The sequence below is a fragment of the Erinaceus europaeus genome, chromosome 3 (genome assembly GCF_950295315.1).
Source record: "Erinaceus europaeus chromosome 3, mEriEur2.1, whole genome shotgun sequence".
Classification (NCBI taxonomy): Eukaryota; Metazoa; Chordata; class Mammalia; order Eulipotyphla; family Erinaceidae; genus Erinaceus; species Erinaceus europaeus.
Window position 1 is genome coordinate 112,930,390 of NC_080164.1, and position 12,415 is coordinate 112,942,804.

Genomic DNA, 12,415 nt, shown 5'->3' on the forward strand with positions numbered 1-12,415 from the left:
AAAGCACCAAACTCATGTTCACCCTATTTTGTCTCAACTGCGGACAGACTACAGCAAACATCTCCCAAATGCTTTCCACTGTTCTAGTACCATTTTCTGTTGTTACCTATTCTTGTTTGTTTGTGAACTTGCCTGACAAAAGCAGAGTGGAGCAGGTGCTCAGCGTGCACAAGATGCTGGCATGCAGCCTGCAGGGCAGATGTGGCCTCATGCCTGGACTTCAGTCTGCAAGCTAGGCACAATGAGTTCAGAGTGTGGGGTCACAGCGCAGTGTTTCATATACACTGGGGAGTAGAGTGAGCAGGAGTAAGCCATCTGGACATGAAAGCTGGTGTAGACATAGGGTTTTTTTTTTTTTTTTTAAACTGCTGTTGTTTCTAGGTGGGCTTTCAAGCAAAGGTTCCCTCCTCCATTTCTTGCTTGAACTTTCTAGAGGCTGATTAGACTGCATTCCTGTCACTTAGAATTCTCTGGGTTTGCTGGGATTTCCTTTGAGGACCTGTACCTTATTTCCGGGGGTTGATGTGCCTGCATACTATCCAATCAGGAGAGCAGTTGGGTGTGTGGCGAGTGTTTCATCCAATTAGATTCTAAAACAGTGGACATGGCCATTCTGGGCTGCTGTCCAATCTAGGCTGCTGTTGGGCGGTGCTCAGAAATGAAAGAGGACACTCTGGGAGGTGTGGCGCACTAGCAATTCCTCTTGTGCTCCTGGCATCACCGTTTTTTCCTGCTTTTCACTCGCTGTTGCTCTCAGCTCATGGTGATTTGTACACTGGGAGGAGTCTTTGGTGAATTCAGCACCTGGACTGCAAAAGGGTGAGTGTGGCTCATTTGAGCTGAGATTGGGAGGGGTTGCTTCAGACCTGCTAGTATGTTGCAGGAGGCAGCCATGCGGCTATGGCTTCCCTGCTAGGTCAATCCACCGTCTCCACCAGGCACCTGATCTGGCCTCCCCTTGACCTTTCTTGATCCTTCGGAGGGATTCCTGAATACAGTCAGCTCTATGGGGATGGGGTTTGATCACCATCCACTTCCCAAATATTTTCTGTCCCAGGCCCTGGGTCTAGCCTTATCCTCTAGGAAGGTCTTGGGATTTGGACTCAGGTTCTTGACCAGGGGAGGGGGAGCAAGAAAGGGCTTGCTGAGCCCAGGCAGGCTGTCAGCTTGAGGAGCCAGCAGGCCTGTCAGCACCCTGCAGCTTCCAGCTGGGTCCAGTGCAACTTAGTGATTGATCTGTCTTCATCATTAGGGCCTGGGCCTTCAGTAGATAGAAATTAAGGAGTTCTTTCTCATTTTTAATTTTCTCATTAATAGGTTTTAAGTTTTGACTGTCTGTTAAAGCTGTTAAATTTTGTTCTCATTCCATTTATTCTGGCTTCAGTAGTGAATCTAGCTGGAAAAAAATATACCCGGATTGGGCTGTCTCCCAATATGCTGGGAGAAACATAAGCAGTTCCCCACCTTAAAGTGAGGGGCATGAAGAGATGGCTGAAAAGTGTTCACAAGCTTATAGTGGCTCCAATGTAATGTATTTAGATATGACAATGTGGGATTCTGCGCACTGCCAACTCACAGCTGGAATTCAGAACTGGTTATTATTTTTATGTTAATTATTATTTTATAGAACTACTCTGCTGTAACTTATGATAGTTGATTGAACCAGAAACTTGGGAGCCTCAGGCATGAAGGCTATTTGCATACATACTGTGCTATCTCAACTACTGTAATCAATTTTTTTAAATATTTATTTATTCCCTTTTGTTGCCCTTGTTGTTTTATTGTTGTAGTTATTATTGTTGTCGTTATTGTTGTTGGATAGGACAGAGAGAAATGGAGAGAAGAGGGGGAGAGAAAGATAGACACCTGCAGACCTGCTTCACCACTTGTGAAGCGACTCCCCTGCAGGTGGGGAGCCAGGGCTTGAACCAGTGTCCTTACACTGGTCCTTGTGCTTTGCGCCACCTACGCTTAACCAGCTGCGCTACAGCCAGACTCCCTGTAATCAATTTTTAAAAAATATTTATTTATTTTGTGTATACTCACACACACACACACACATATGTATATACAGGTTAGGGGAGATAGAGAGGGGAAGAGAGAGACACATGCATTACTGTTGCACTGATGGCAGTACAACAAAGGGAAACTTCATGAGCAGTGTAGTGATAATTCTTTTTGCCTTTCATCCATTATCTGGGAAATAGAAAAAAAATAGTCTGCCAGAAGTGGTGGAATCACACAGACACAAAGCCCCAAAATAAAAAGACCTTAGATTATGTTTAAACTTAGCTAATTAAAAATACACACTCTCTTCTATTTCAAAGCCATCTCTTATTTCACTCAAATTAGACCCTCTATACAGGTTGAAGTTTTCTGATTTAGTGACTTTTCAAATGTTGGGGGTGTCCTCTCCTCTCCCCTCCCTGCCTCTGCTCTCCTCTTCTCTCCTCTCCTCCTATCCCCTCCCCTCCCTTCTCCCCTTCCCCTCCCTTCCCCTCTCCCCTCATCTGTTCTCCTCTCCTCCCCTCCCCCTTCCCTTCCCCTCCTCTCTCCCCCTCCCCTCCCTTCCCCACCCCTCCTCTGTTCCCTTCCCTTCTCCCCTCCTCTGTTCCCCTCCCCTCCCTCCCCCTCTCCCCTCCCCTCCCTTCCTCTCTCCCTCTCCTTTCCTTACCCCTCCTCCCTCCCCTCCCTTCTCCCATCACCTCTCCCATCTCCTCTCCCCTCCTTTCCCCTCCCCTCCCCTCCCCTCCCCTCCCCTCCCCTCCCCTCCTCTCCTCTCCTCTCCTCTCCTCTCCTCTCCTCTACTCTCCTCTCTTCTACTCTCCTCTCTTCTACTCTCCTCTCTTTTTCCTCTCCTCTCCTCTCTTTCCTTCCCCTCCTCTCCCCTTCCTTTTCCTTTCCTTTCCTTTCCTTTCCTTTCCTTTCCTTTCCTTTCCTTTCCTTTCCTTTCCTTTCCTTTCCTTTCCTTTTTAAATACAGATCAAGAAGAAGGCAATAATGAAGTCTTTTTATTGAGGAAGGGATCTGTTCTGGACTTAGCAGAAGATTCATGTAACTTCAGTGTAGATGATCTGACAGCTCTATGGTTGATTGAAGAAGACGAATCTGACAACTCTGTAATTGACTGGAGAAAGGATAAATCATCAGGAGAACTCTGTGACTTAGAATTATGCAACTTTTAAAAAGAAAGAGGCCCTTGTCATGCAATATGTTACAAATAGACTTATTATTTAAAATACCCTCTAGAGTTTCAGGAGAGAGTTGTGAAGGCTTGGTATTTGCATAAAACATTTTTCATAGTTAGATTTGTGTTATTGCCTTTCTGTCTTCTTACCTTTTTTGTTTGTTTGTTGTTTTCCTGGAGTGCTGGTTAGCTCTGGCTTTTGGCCATGCTTGATATTGAAACTGGAACCTCTGGTGATTCAGACATAACTATTTTTGAAGGGCTAGGGAGATAACATAAGGGTTATGCAAAAGACTTTTATGCTTGAGGCTCTCAGGTCTGAGGTTCAGTCCTCAGCACCATCATAATCCAGAGCTGAGCAGTGCTCTGGTTTTTCTCTATGTGTATCTTTCTCTCATTAAAATAAAATGTTAAAAAAATAAAATATTACCTTTCATACCTTCCCACCCACCCACCCCCAATACCAGCAAGGGAATTGTATCTTCTGTGTAAGGTGTCACTTTGTGGTACTACAACTGGTGTTTATCACTTTATTCACTTATTTCAGGGGCTCTTTGTCAAATCTCTGTTCTCTATCAATATGTTCTTCTTTATTCTTCATAAGGGTCTTAGGTAGACTTCCTGAGAGATGTTTAGAAACCTGCATTTTTGCAATGTCAGTTGTATATTTATTTTACTCCAAAGGCATTTTATAGACAATCTATTTGTGCTTTCAGGAAAACTATAAAAGAAACATATTTGGCTTCTATTAAAATGTCTTTAAATTCCAAAATGTATGATAACTAATTAATTTTTTTAATTAAACACAATACTCAGAGACAGTTTTTTTTACACCACTGCATGTGTCTATCTTCATACTTAGATAAAAACCAGAATCATCTCAATCACAAATTATACTGTTTGTGATACTAAAAAGATTCCTTTCAGTTTTTTTCTTTTTTTTTTGTTACTTTATAGTTTTATTTATTGAAAAGAGAGAAATTCAGGGAGTGCGTGGAGATAAGGAGAGAGAATGAGAGACACCTGCAATACTGCTTCACCACTCATGAAACTTTCCCCTTGCAGGTGGAAACTGTGGACTTGAACTCAAGTCTTTGCGCATTGTAACATAAAAACTCACCCTGATATGCCAACACTCAGCCCTCTTCTTTCACTTTTTATTACAGAGTATTTTTTTTTACTGGTTAATTTTTGTTTGTGATAAATAATAGGTTACAAGACTATAACCTTACAGGGTATATTTCTACACCATCCATATCTCAAAATTTCTTGCTCTCCATCTTCCCATCAGTAGCCACAGTAGTTCTTATAAATAGTAGAGACAGTTTGTTCTTTTTCTTTTCTGTTTTTTTTTTCCCATTTTTGTATCTTTTAGTTGTCTAGACTCCACAAATAAATAAAAACATCTAGTAGTTGTCTTTTGCCTCCTTATTTTCATAAGCATAATCACCTTTATTTCCATCCATTTTGTCTCAAAGGCACAATATCATGTTTTGTGGTTGCAGAGTAGTATTCCATGGAGCATATAACTTCTTAATACTGTCATCTGCTAATGAGGATTTAGGCTGCTTCCACTCTTTGGCTGTTGTGAATCATGTATCAGTAAACACAGGAATGCATATGTCCCCTTGAATTAGTGACTGTCTTTTGGATAAATGCCTAAAAGTGGTACTGGTGAATCATAAGTAAATTCGATTTTTTAATTGTTTAAGGACACAATTTTGAATATGTAGTTCAAGTCCCATGAAGAATGTCATTGCTAATTTCTTTTTATATTATTGTTATTATTTTGCCTCCAGGGTTATCTCCAGGGCTTGGTGCCTGCACAACGAATCCACTGCTCCTGGAGACCATTTTTCCCACTTTGTTGCCCTTACGCCGCCCTTGTTGTTATTATTGTTATTGGTGGTGGGAATGGTGTTTATGTACATTCCTATTAATTTGTAGTCATACAAATCATTATTTAATTAATATGAGAGGGGAAAAATTTATTGAATGTCTCAAACTTTTTAATGCACAGACCACAGGCTGAGTCTTCGATATGTTGACTCTTAAAAGCTTAGACCAGGGAGAACAGAAGCAACCAGTGGCACAGCTAGATACAAATAATGTCAAAGGACATAAATTATGGTGATGCTGTGTATGATACAGCAAATCCTAACAAAGGGATATTTCAAAGTTAACCCAATTGCTAAATAATGTGATTATAGCAATAATTATCTATTGCCTTCTTAAACCCTAAGATAGCAGGAACATCCTGCTTCCCCTATAGAGCCTATTTTTCCCCCAGTCATGGAACCTCTATGGTGAGGCTCACTTTCCTGCGTGCTTCTCTTAGGTCATACCAAATGATTTTGCATCTGCCAATCCCAACCTAATTGGGGCACTGTCATTGTTAATTTTATAGGGATTGTATTCAGACTGTTCTTTGCTTTTGGTAGGGAGCCATTTTATAATATTTATTCTTTCAAATCAGGGACAAGCAATGTTTTTCCATTTCTTTGCCATTCCTCTTTCTCTTACTTAACATCATTTTATCCTTTACCTTGTGAAGATCCTTACCTCTTTTGCTCATTTCAGGACATTTCCTCTTTTCGTGTTCTATTGTAAATGGAACTAAGTTCTTCAGTTCCTTTCACTCTGACTCATTCATTATTTGTATATAGAAATACCACAAATTTATGCATACATGATTTTATTTAACTGAATTTATTAATTATTTCCAGTACTTTTTGGTGGAGGCTTTGGGTTATTCTAAGCATCTTATCATGTCATCATCTAGTAGAGATAGTTTGATTTCTTCTTTTCCAATATGTATATGCTTGATATCTCTTTCTTGCCTGATTGTAGTTGTATCTACAAGATTATGTTGAATAATAGTGGTGATAGTGTTAGGTCCAGTTATCCAAGAAAGACACCAAGAGATGAGAGTGATACAAAAAGCACAGAGTCTTTATTGCTAGCCAGGCTAGGGCCAAAACACCGAGACCTGACAAAGCAGCCCTCAAGTGTTCGGCCCCCACCCTAAGTTTTACTATGATTGTATAGGCTTCAGAATACATAACCTATGTGACAAAGCTCAGCTCTACATAGTGATTGATTACATGACAGTTTTACAATTGTAGTTATCTATTACATACGTATGGAGGAAGTGAGGGGAGTTTTCTTTTACAACCTTGTGGTTATCTCTTTTCCTGACTCCAGGCTCCAGAGATGTTTTCCCAAGTCTGGTTTTGTGGTTATCTCTTAATTCACAGACTCAAGGGTCTGCTGTTGGTAACAGCCCTAAATTCCAAGAGTTATTCTTCTATCTGGGAACTCAGGTCAGTTCTGTAATTACTTATTTAACCCTTGTGTTTCTAGAATTCGTATCTATCTATCTTTTAGTTACCAAGTTTTGTTCAATTCCCACAATAGTAGACATCCCACTTTTTTGTACACATCACAATTTTAGGACAGATTTCAGCTTTTCCCTATTCATAATGTTAGCTGTGGGTTTGTCATATATTCCCTCCTTTTTTTGTTGAATTGTCCTTTTTTTGACTATTTCTTTTTCTTTTCTTTTTTTATTTTATTTATAAAAAGGGAACACTAACAAAACCATAGGATAAGAGGTATACAACTCCACACAATTCCCTCCACCAAAACTCTGCATCCCATCCCCTCCGCTGATAGCTTTCCCACTCCTTAACCCTATGGGAATATGGACCCATGGTCATTGTGGGATGCAGAAGGTGGAAGGTCTGGCTTCTGTAATTGCTTCTTCGATGAACATGGACATTGACAGGTTGATACATACCCCCAGCCTGCTTCTTTCTTTCCTTAGTGGGGTGGGACTCTGGGGAAGCAGAGCTTCAGGACACATTGGTGGGGTTGTTTGTCCAATGAAGTCTGATCAGCATCATGCTAGCATCTGGAACCTGGTGGCTGAAAAGAGAGTTAACATACAAAGCCAAACAATTTGTTGACTAATCATGAACCTAAAGGCTGGAATAGTGTAGATGAAGAGTTGAGTTGAAGCTGTCTTCATTTTGTAGATAGCTAGTAGGCATATTTTAGTTATATTCCAAAGGGCCTGTGGCTATACTAGTTTTTATTTTTTCCCTGAGCCTGAAATCTAATATGCAGGTGGGTCCTAGTTATTGTCTGGGGAGAAGATGTCATGGCTGGGAAAAGGACTAGAAAGCTATATCAGGGAAGAAAGTAGCTCCCAAATATGGGAAAGAAGTATAAATATTGTTGGCTGTAAACCCCATCAATTTGATCTGATCTGGGGCCTATATTCACTTTAGGAGCCTATGTGACCTCTGCATCCCTGTAGATCTGATCTCACATTCTTTGGTCATGAGCAGGAACATTCCAAGCTGTCCCAATATCAGGGTCCATCTTCCTCATGTGTAGCATAGAGTATGTTATCCAGCCTCCCTTCAGAGGATGGAACATTCTCTACCTTTGTTGATCCAAGTTGAGGGCAAAGTCCTATGGGGGGCCCACAAAGGGGTCTATTTTGTTGTTCCTGATAGAGATGACCAGTAACAGTGGAGAGAGAGATTTATTCAAGGTCTAGGCCCATCATGTCTGTTTGGGAATCTCAGGACTCCCCGAATAGGACCCTAGCTGATGAGATGGCCTGATAGTGACTAAAGAGTCATCATTAAAGTATGCCAGTCTCTTGCCCTTATTCAGCTTTTGCAGTCCTTACTTTAAGGTTAGCTTGGGAGTGAGTGAGGGAAGTGTAAGAGGAAGTAAGTCAGGAGGGTATCTAAGTAGACACTATTTTATTATGAACTTTACACTGACTCACTGCAGACTATTGTATACTTTTGCTTTCAGGTATATATTTTGCCCTAATTTATAGATACATGTCAACATATGCTCTATCTCATGGGACCTGGTCTATATCTAGGTTTTGGGACTTTGTTAGGAAGTGAACCACCTGGCATACAATTAGAGAATCCTATGAAAGGAAATGTCTCACCCGAGTAATGAGGCTGAAGGGTTGACAATCCATGCCTGACATCTCTGGACACAGTAGGAAGTGAAGCATGCTGAGGTGGTACTCTTTGTGTTGATTAGGTTGGGATTGACGGATGCAAAATCATTTAGTATGACCTAAGAGAAGCACGCAGGAAAGTGAGCCTCACCATAGAGGTTCCATGACTGGGGGAAATATAGGCTCTATAGGGGAAGCAGGATGTTCCTGCTATCTTAGGGTTTAAGAAGGCAATAGATAATTATTGCTATAATCACATTATTTGGCAATTGGGTTAACTTTGAAATATCCCTTTGTTAGGATTTGCTGTATCAGCATCACCATAATTTATGTCCTTTGACATTATTTGTATCTAGCTGTGCCACTGGTTGCTTCTGTTCTCCCTGGTCTAAGCTTTTAAGAGTCAACATATTGAAGACTCAGCCTGTGGTCTGTGCATTAAAAAGTTTGAGACATTCAATAATTTTTTCCTCTCTCATATTAATTAAATAGTGATTTGTATGACTACAAATTAATAGGAATGTACATAAACACCATTCCCACCACCAAAAGACTGTGTCCCATCCCATACACACACCCCCACACACCCTGTGAAGCCGAACATTCACCCTCACCCAGGGTTTTTACTTTAGTGTCCTACTCCAAATTCAGTCAAATCCTGATTTGAGTTTCCCTTTCTGTTCTTCTTTCTCAACTTCTATTTATGAGTGGGATCATCCCATACTCACCTTTATCTTTCTGACTTAGCTCACTTAACATAATTCCTTCTAGCTCCATCCAAGATGGGTCAGAGAAAGTAGCTATATTGTTCTTAACAGCTGTGTAGTATTCCATTGTGTATATATACCACAGCTTTCTCAGCCACTCATCTGTTTGTTGTTGGACACCTGGGTTGCTTCCTCGTTTTAGCTACTACAAATTATGCTACGATGAACATGGATAGGTGTACACATATCTTTTTGTTTGGGTGTTATGGAGTCCTTGGGATATATCCCTAGGAGAGGCATTACTGGGTCATATAGATTATCTATGTCTAGCCTTGTGAGAGTTCTCCAGATTGCTCTCCATAGAGTTGGGACCAATTTGCATTCCCACCAGCAGTCAGGAAGGGTTCCTTTGTCCCCACAGCCTCTTAAGCATTTCTTGCTGCTGTCCTTTTTGATGTATGCCATTTTCACAGGGGTGAAGTGATATCTCAATGTTGTCTTTTTTTCCCAAGATTTTATTTATTTATGAGAATGACATGAGGAGAGAGAAAGAACCAGACATCACTCTGGCACATGTGCTGCTGGAGATCGAACTTGGAACCTCATGCTTGAGAGTCCAAAGCTTTATCACTGTGCCACCTCCCAGACCACTCAATGTTGTCTTTATTTGCATTTCTCTGGCAATCAGTGACCTGGAGCAATTTTTCATGTGTTTGTTAGCCTTTCGGATCTCTTCTGTAGTGAATGTTCTGTTCATATCCTCTGCCCATTTTTGGATGGTTAGGGTTAGGGTTCTTTATGATAAATAGATGTTAGATCTTGTCAAATGCCTTTTCATCATCAGTTCATATGACAATATGATTTATTTTTCTTTTTGCTAGTATGCTGGATTATATTGTCTTGGTACAGTTGAACAATTCCTGATTCCCACTTGGAGTTGATAAATTATTCTCTTGATAGTTGTAAGATTCAGTTTGCCAAGATTTTGTTGAGGACCTTTGTATCAATGTCCATCAAGGATATATTTCTATAGGTTTTTTTGTTTGTTTTGTAGAGTCTTTTCTGTTTTAGAGTTCAGAATAATGTTAGTAACTTACAGTGTATTTAGAAGTGATTCCTCCTCTTCAATTTTCTTAAAGAGTTTGAGGATAATCAATATTCTCCTTTGTAAGCCTTAAAGAATTCATTTTTAATTTCATTTCAGACTAGACTTTTATTTATGGAAAGATATTTGATTACTGATTCAATTTCTGTATTAGTAATTGGCCTGTTCACGCTGTTTACTTCCTCCTGGATTCAGCAGGTGGCATGAATCTAGGAATGCATCTAAGTTGTCAATTCATTTTGTGGAGATATGCACAGTATTACCATATGATTATTTGTATATCCCAATCTTTGATTGTAATTTCACTTCTCTTATTCACAGCTGTCCTTATCATAGTTCTCTCTTTCTCTTTACTCAGTATTTATTTTTTTATCTTTCAACCTTTCAAAGACCACTTCTTGGTTTCATTAGTTTTTTGACTCATCTTTCTTTCTTTTTTTTTTTTTTTTCTTTTAGAGCATTGCTCAGCTCTGGCTTATGGTGGTGGTGCTTAGGATCACACCTGGGTCCTTTAGTGCTTCAGGCATGAAAGTTGTAACCGTTATGCTAATCCCTCAGCCCTGTTTAATTTCTGCTCTCACTTTAACTACTTGCCTCCTGCTGTTGATTTTGTGTCTCTTTGTTGCTCTTTCTACTTTGGGCCTAAAGGGACATTCTCAGCAAAGATTTTATTGAAATATTAGTACATAAATCTTATGAAAAAAACTGCAGAGTCATAGATGTTAATGAGGGTCCCCAAGCACTCAGTGACTTCTGTGCATATTAGTACTTGAGAAGTAAGATTTACAAAGTGTTACATAAACTGGTTTTCTTTTTTCTTTTTTTAAATTTATTTTTATTAGTAATTTAATATTGATTTACAAAATTCTCAGGGGGGAGGGTAGATAGCACAATGGTTATGCAAACAGACTGTCATACCTGAGGCTCTGTCAAGTCCAGGTTCAATCTCCTGCACCACCATAAGCCAGAACTGAGCAGTGCTCTGGTAAAAAAAAAAAAAAAGAAAAGAAAAGAAAAGAAAAGAAGAAGAAGAAGGAGAAGGAGAAGAAAGGAAGGAAAGAAAATGACTTGATTCACAAAATTGAAAGATAATAGGGGTATAATTTCACACCTCTTCCCTCTTCCACCTGTAGAGTTCTATGTCCCCATTCCCTCCATTGGAAACTGCAGTTGTTTTCCCAAAGTCATGGATATGGGCTGATTCTATACTTGTATATCTATATCTATGTGTATATACATTTATTTTCTCCACTTTTTCAATAGTCCTGCCATTATTTACTTTCTTTTTTTGGCTAGGATAGAGAGAAATCGAGAGAGGAGGGGAGATAGAGAGAGGGAGAGAAAGATAAACACCTGCAGACCTGCTTCACTGCCTGTGAAGCAACTCCCCTGTAGGTGGGGAGTGGGGGATTGAACTGGGATCCTTATGCTGGTCCTTGCGCTTTACACCACGTGCGCTTAATCTGCTGTGTTACTGCTCGACTCTCCTTCACTTACTTTCTAATTCATCCCTACACCTATTAATATTTCCGGGTATCTTTTTTTTCCCTCTTCTTTCTCAGATAAGAGAAGCAATGCCCAGAAGATTGAAGACACTGGAATACTCCCTGCCAACTTCTATGAAGCCAGCATCACTATGATAACAAAAGCAGACAGGGACACAACCAAAAAAGAAAACTACAGACCAATAGCTCTGATGAACATAGATGCGAAAATATTGAACAAAATTCTAGCCAACCAGATACAGCAGTATATCAAAAAGATTGTTCATCATGACCAAGTGGGGTTTATCCCAGGCATGCAAGGTAGGTTTTATACACGTAAATCAATCAATGTGATCCACCACATCCACAAAAGCAAGACCAAAAACCACATGGTCATATCAATAGATGCAGAGAAAGCCTTTGACAAAATCCAACATCCCTTTATGATCAAAACACTACAAAAAAAAGAGAGAGAGAGAGTAGCAATGCCTGCCTTCCTCTAGAGTTTTCCAGATTTGCTTCCCTTTTATTGATGGTATAAAAGCAAGATTCCAGATCTACAGGGATGCAGAGGTCACATAGGCTCCTGAGCTGAATATGGGCCCCAGACCATATCAGATCGATGGGGTTTACACTCAACAGTATTTATTTATTTTTAATTAATTTATTTTCCCTTTTGTTGCCCTTGTTGTTTTTTATTGTTGTTGTAGTTATTGATGTCGTCATTGTTAGACAGGACAGAGAGAAATGGAGAGAGGAGGGGAAGACTGAGAGGGGGAGAGAAAGACAGACACCTGCAGACCTTCTTCACCGCTTGTGAAGCAACTTCCCTGCAGGTGGGGAGCTGAGGGCTCAAACCGGGATCTACTAGTCCTTGCACTTCGTGCCACATGTGCTTAACACACTGTGCTACCTCCCGACCTCCCACTCAACAATATT

At 40.2% G+C, this 12,415-nt stretch overlaps 1 protein-coding gene across 3 annotated transcripts in view; it reads left to right on the top strand.

Moving 5' to 3' along the window:
- The first annotated feature begins 260 nt into the window (after positions 1-260).
- Positions 261-12,415, top strand: part of LOC107523417 (zinc finger protein 709-like) — a 62,105-nt gene continuing 49,950 nt past the window's right edge. For 2 of the 3 annotated variants that reach the window (XM_060187739.1, XM_060187742.1), the window contains exon 1: positions 261-819. The gene's annotated coding sequence lies outside the window, so the exon portion shown is untranslated. Of the gene's footprint in view, positions 820-11,554; positions 11,798-12,415 lie in introns of all 3 variants that reach the window. The other variant, XM_060187741.1, reaches the window with a different exon arrangement.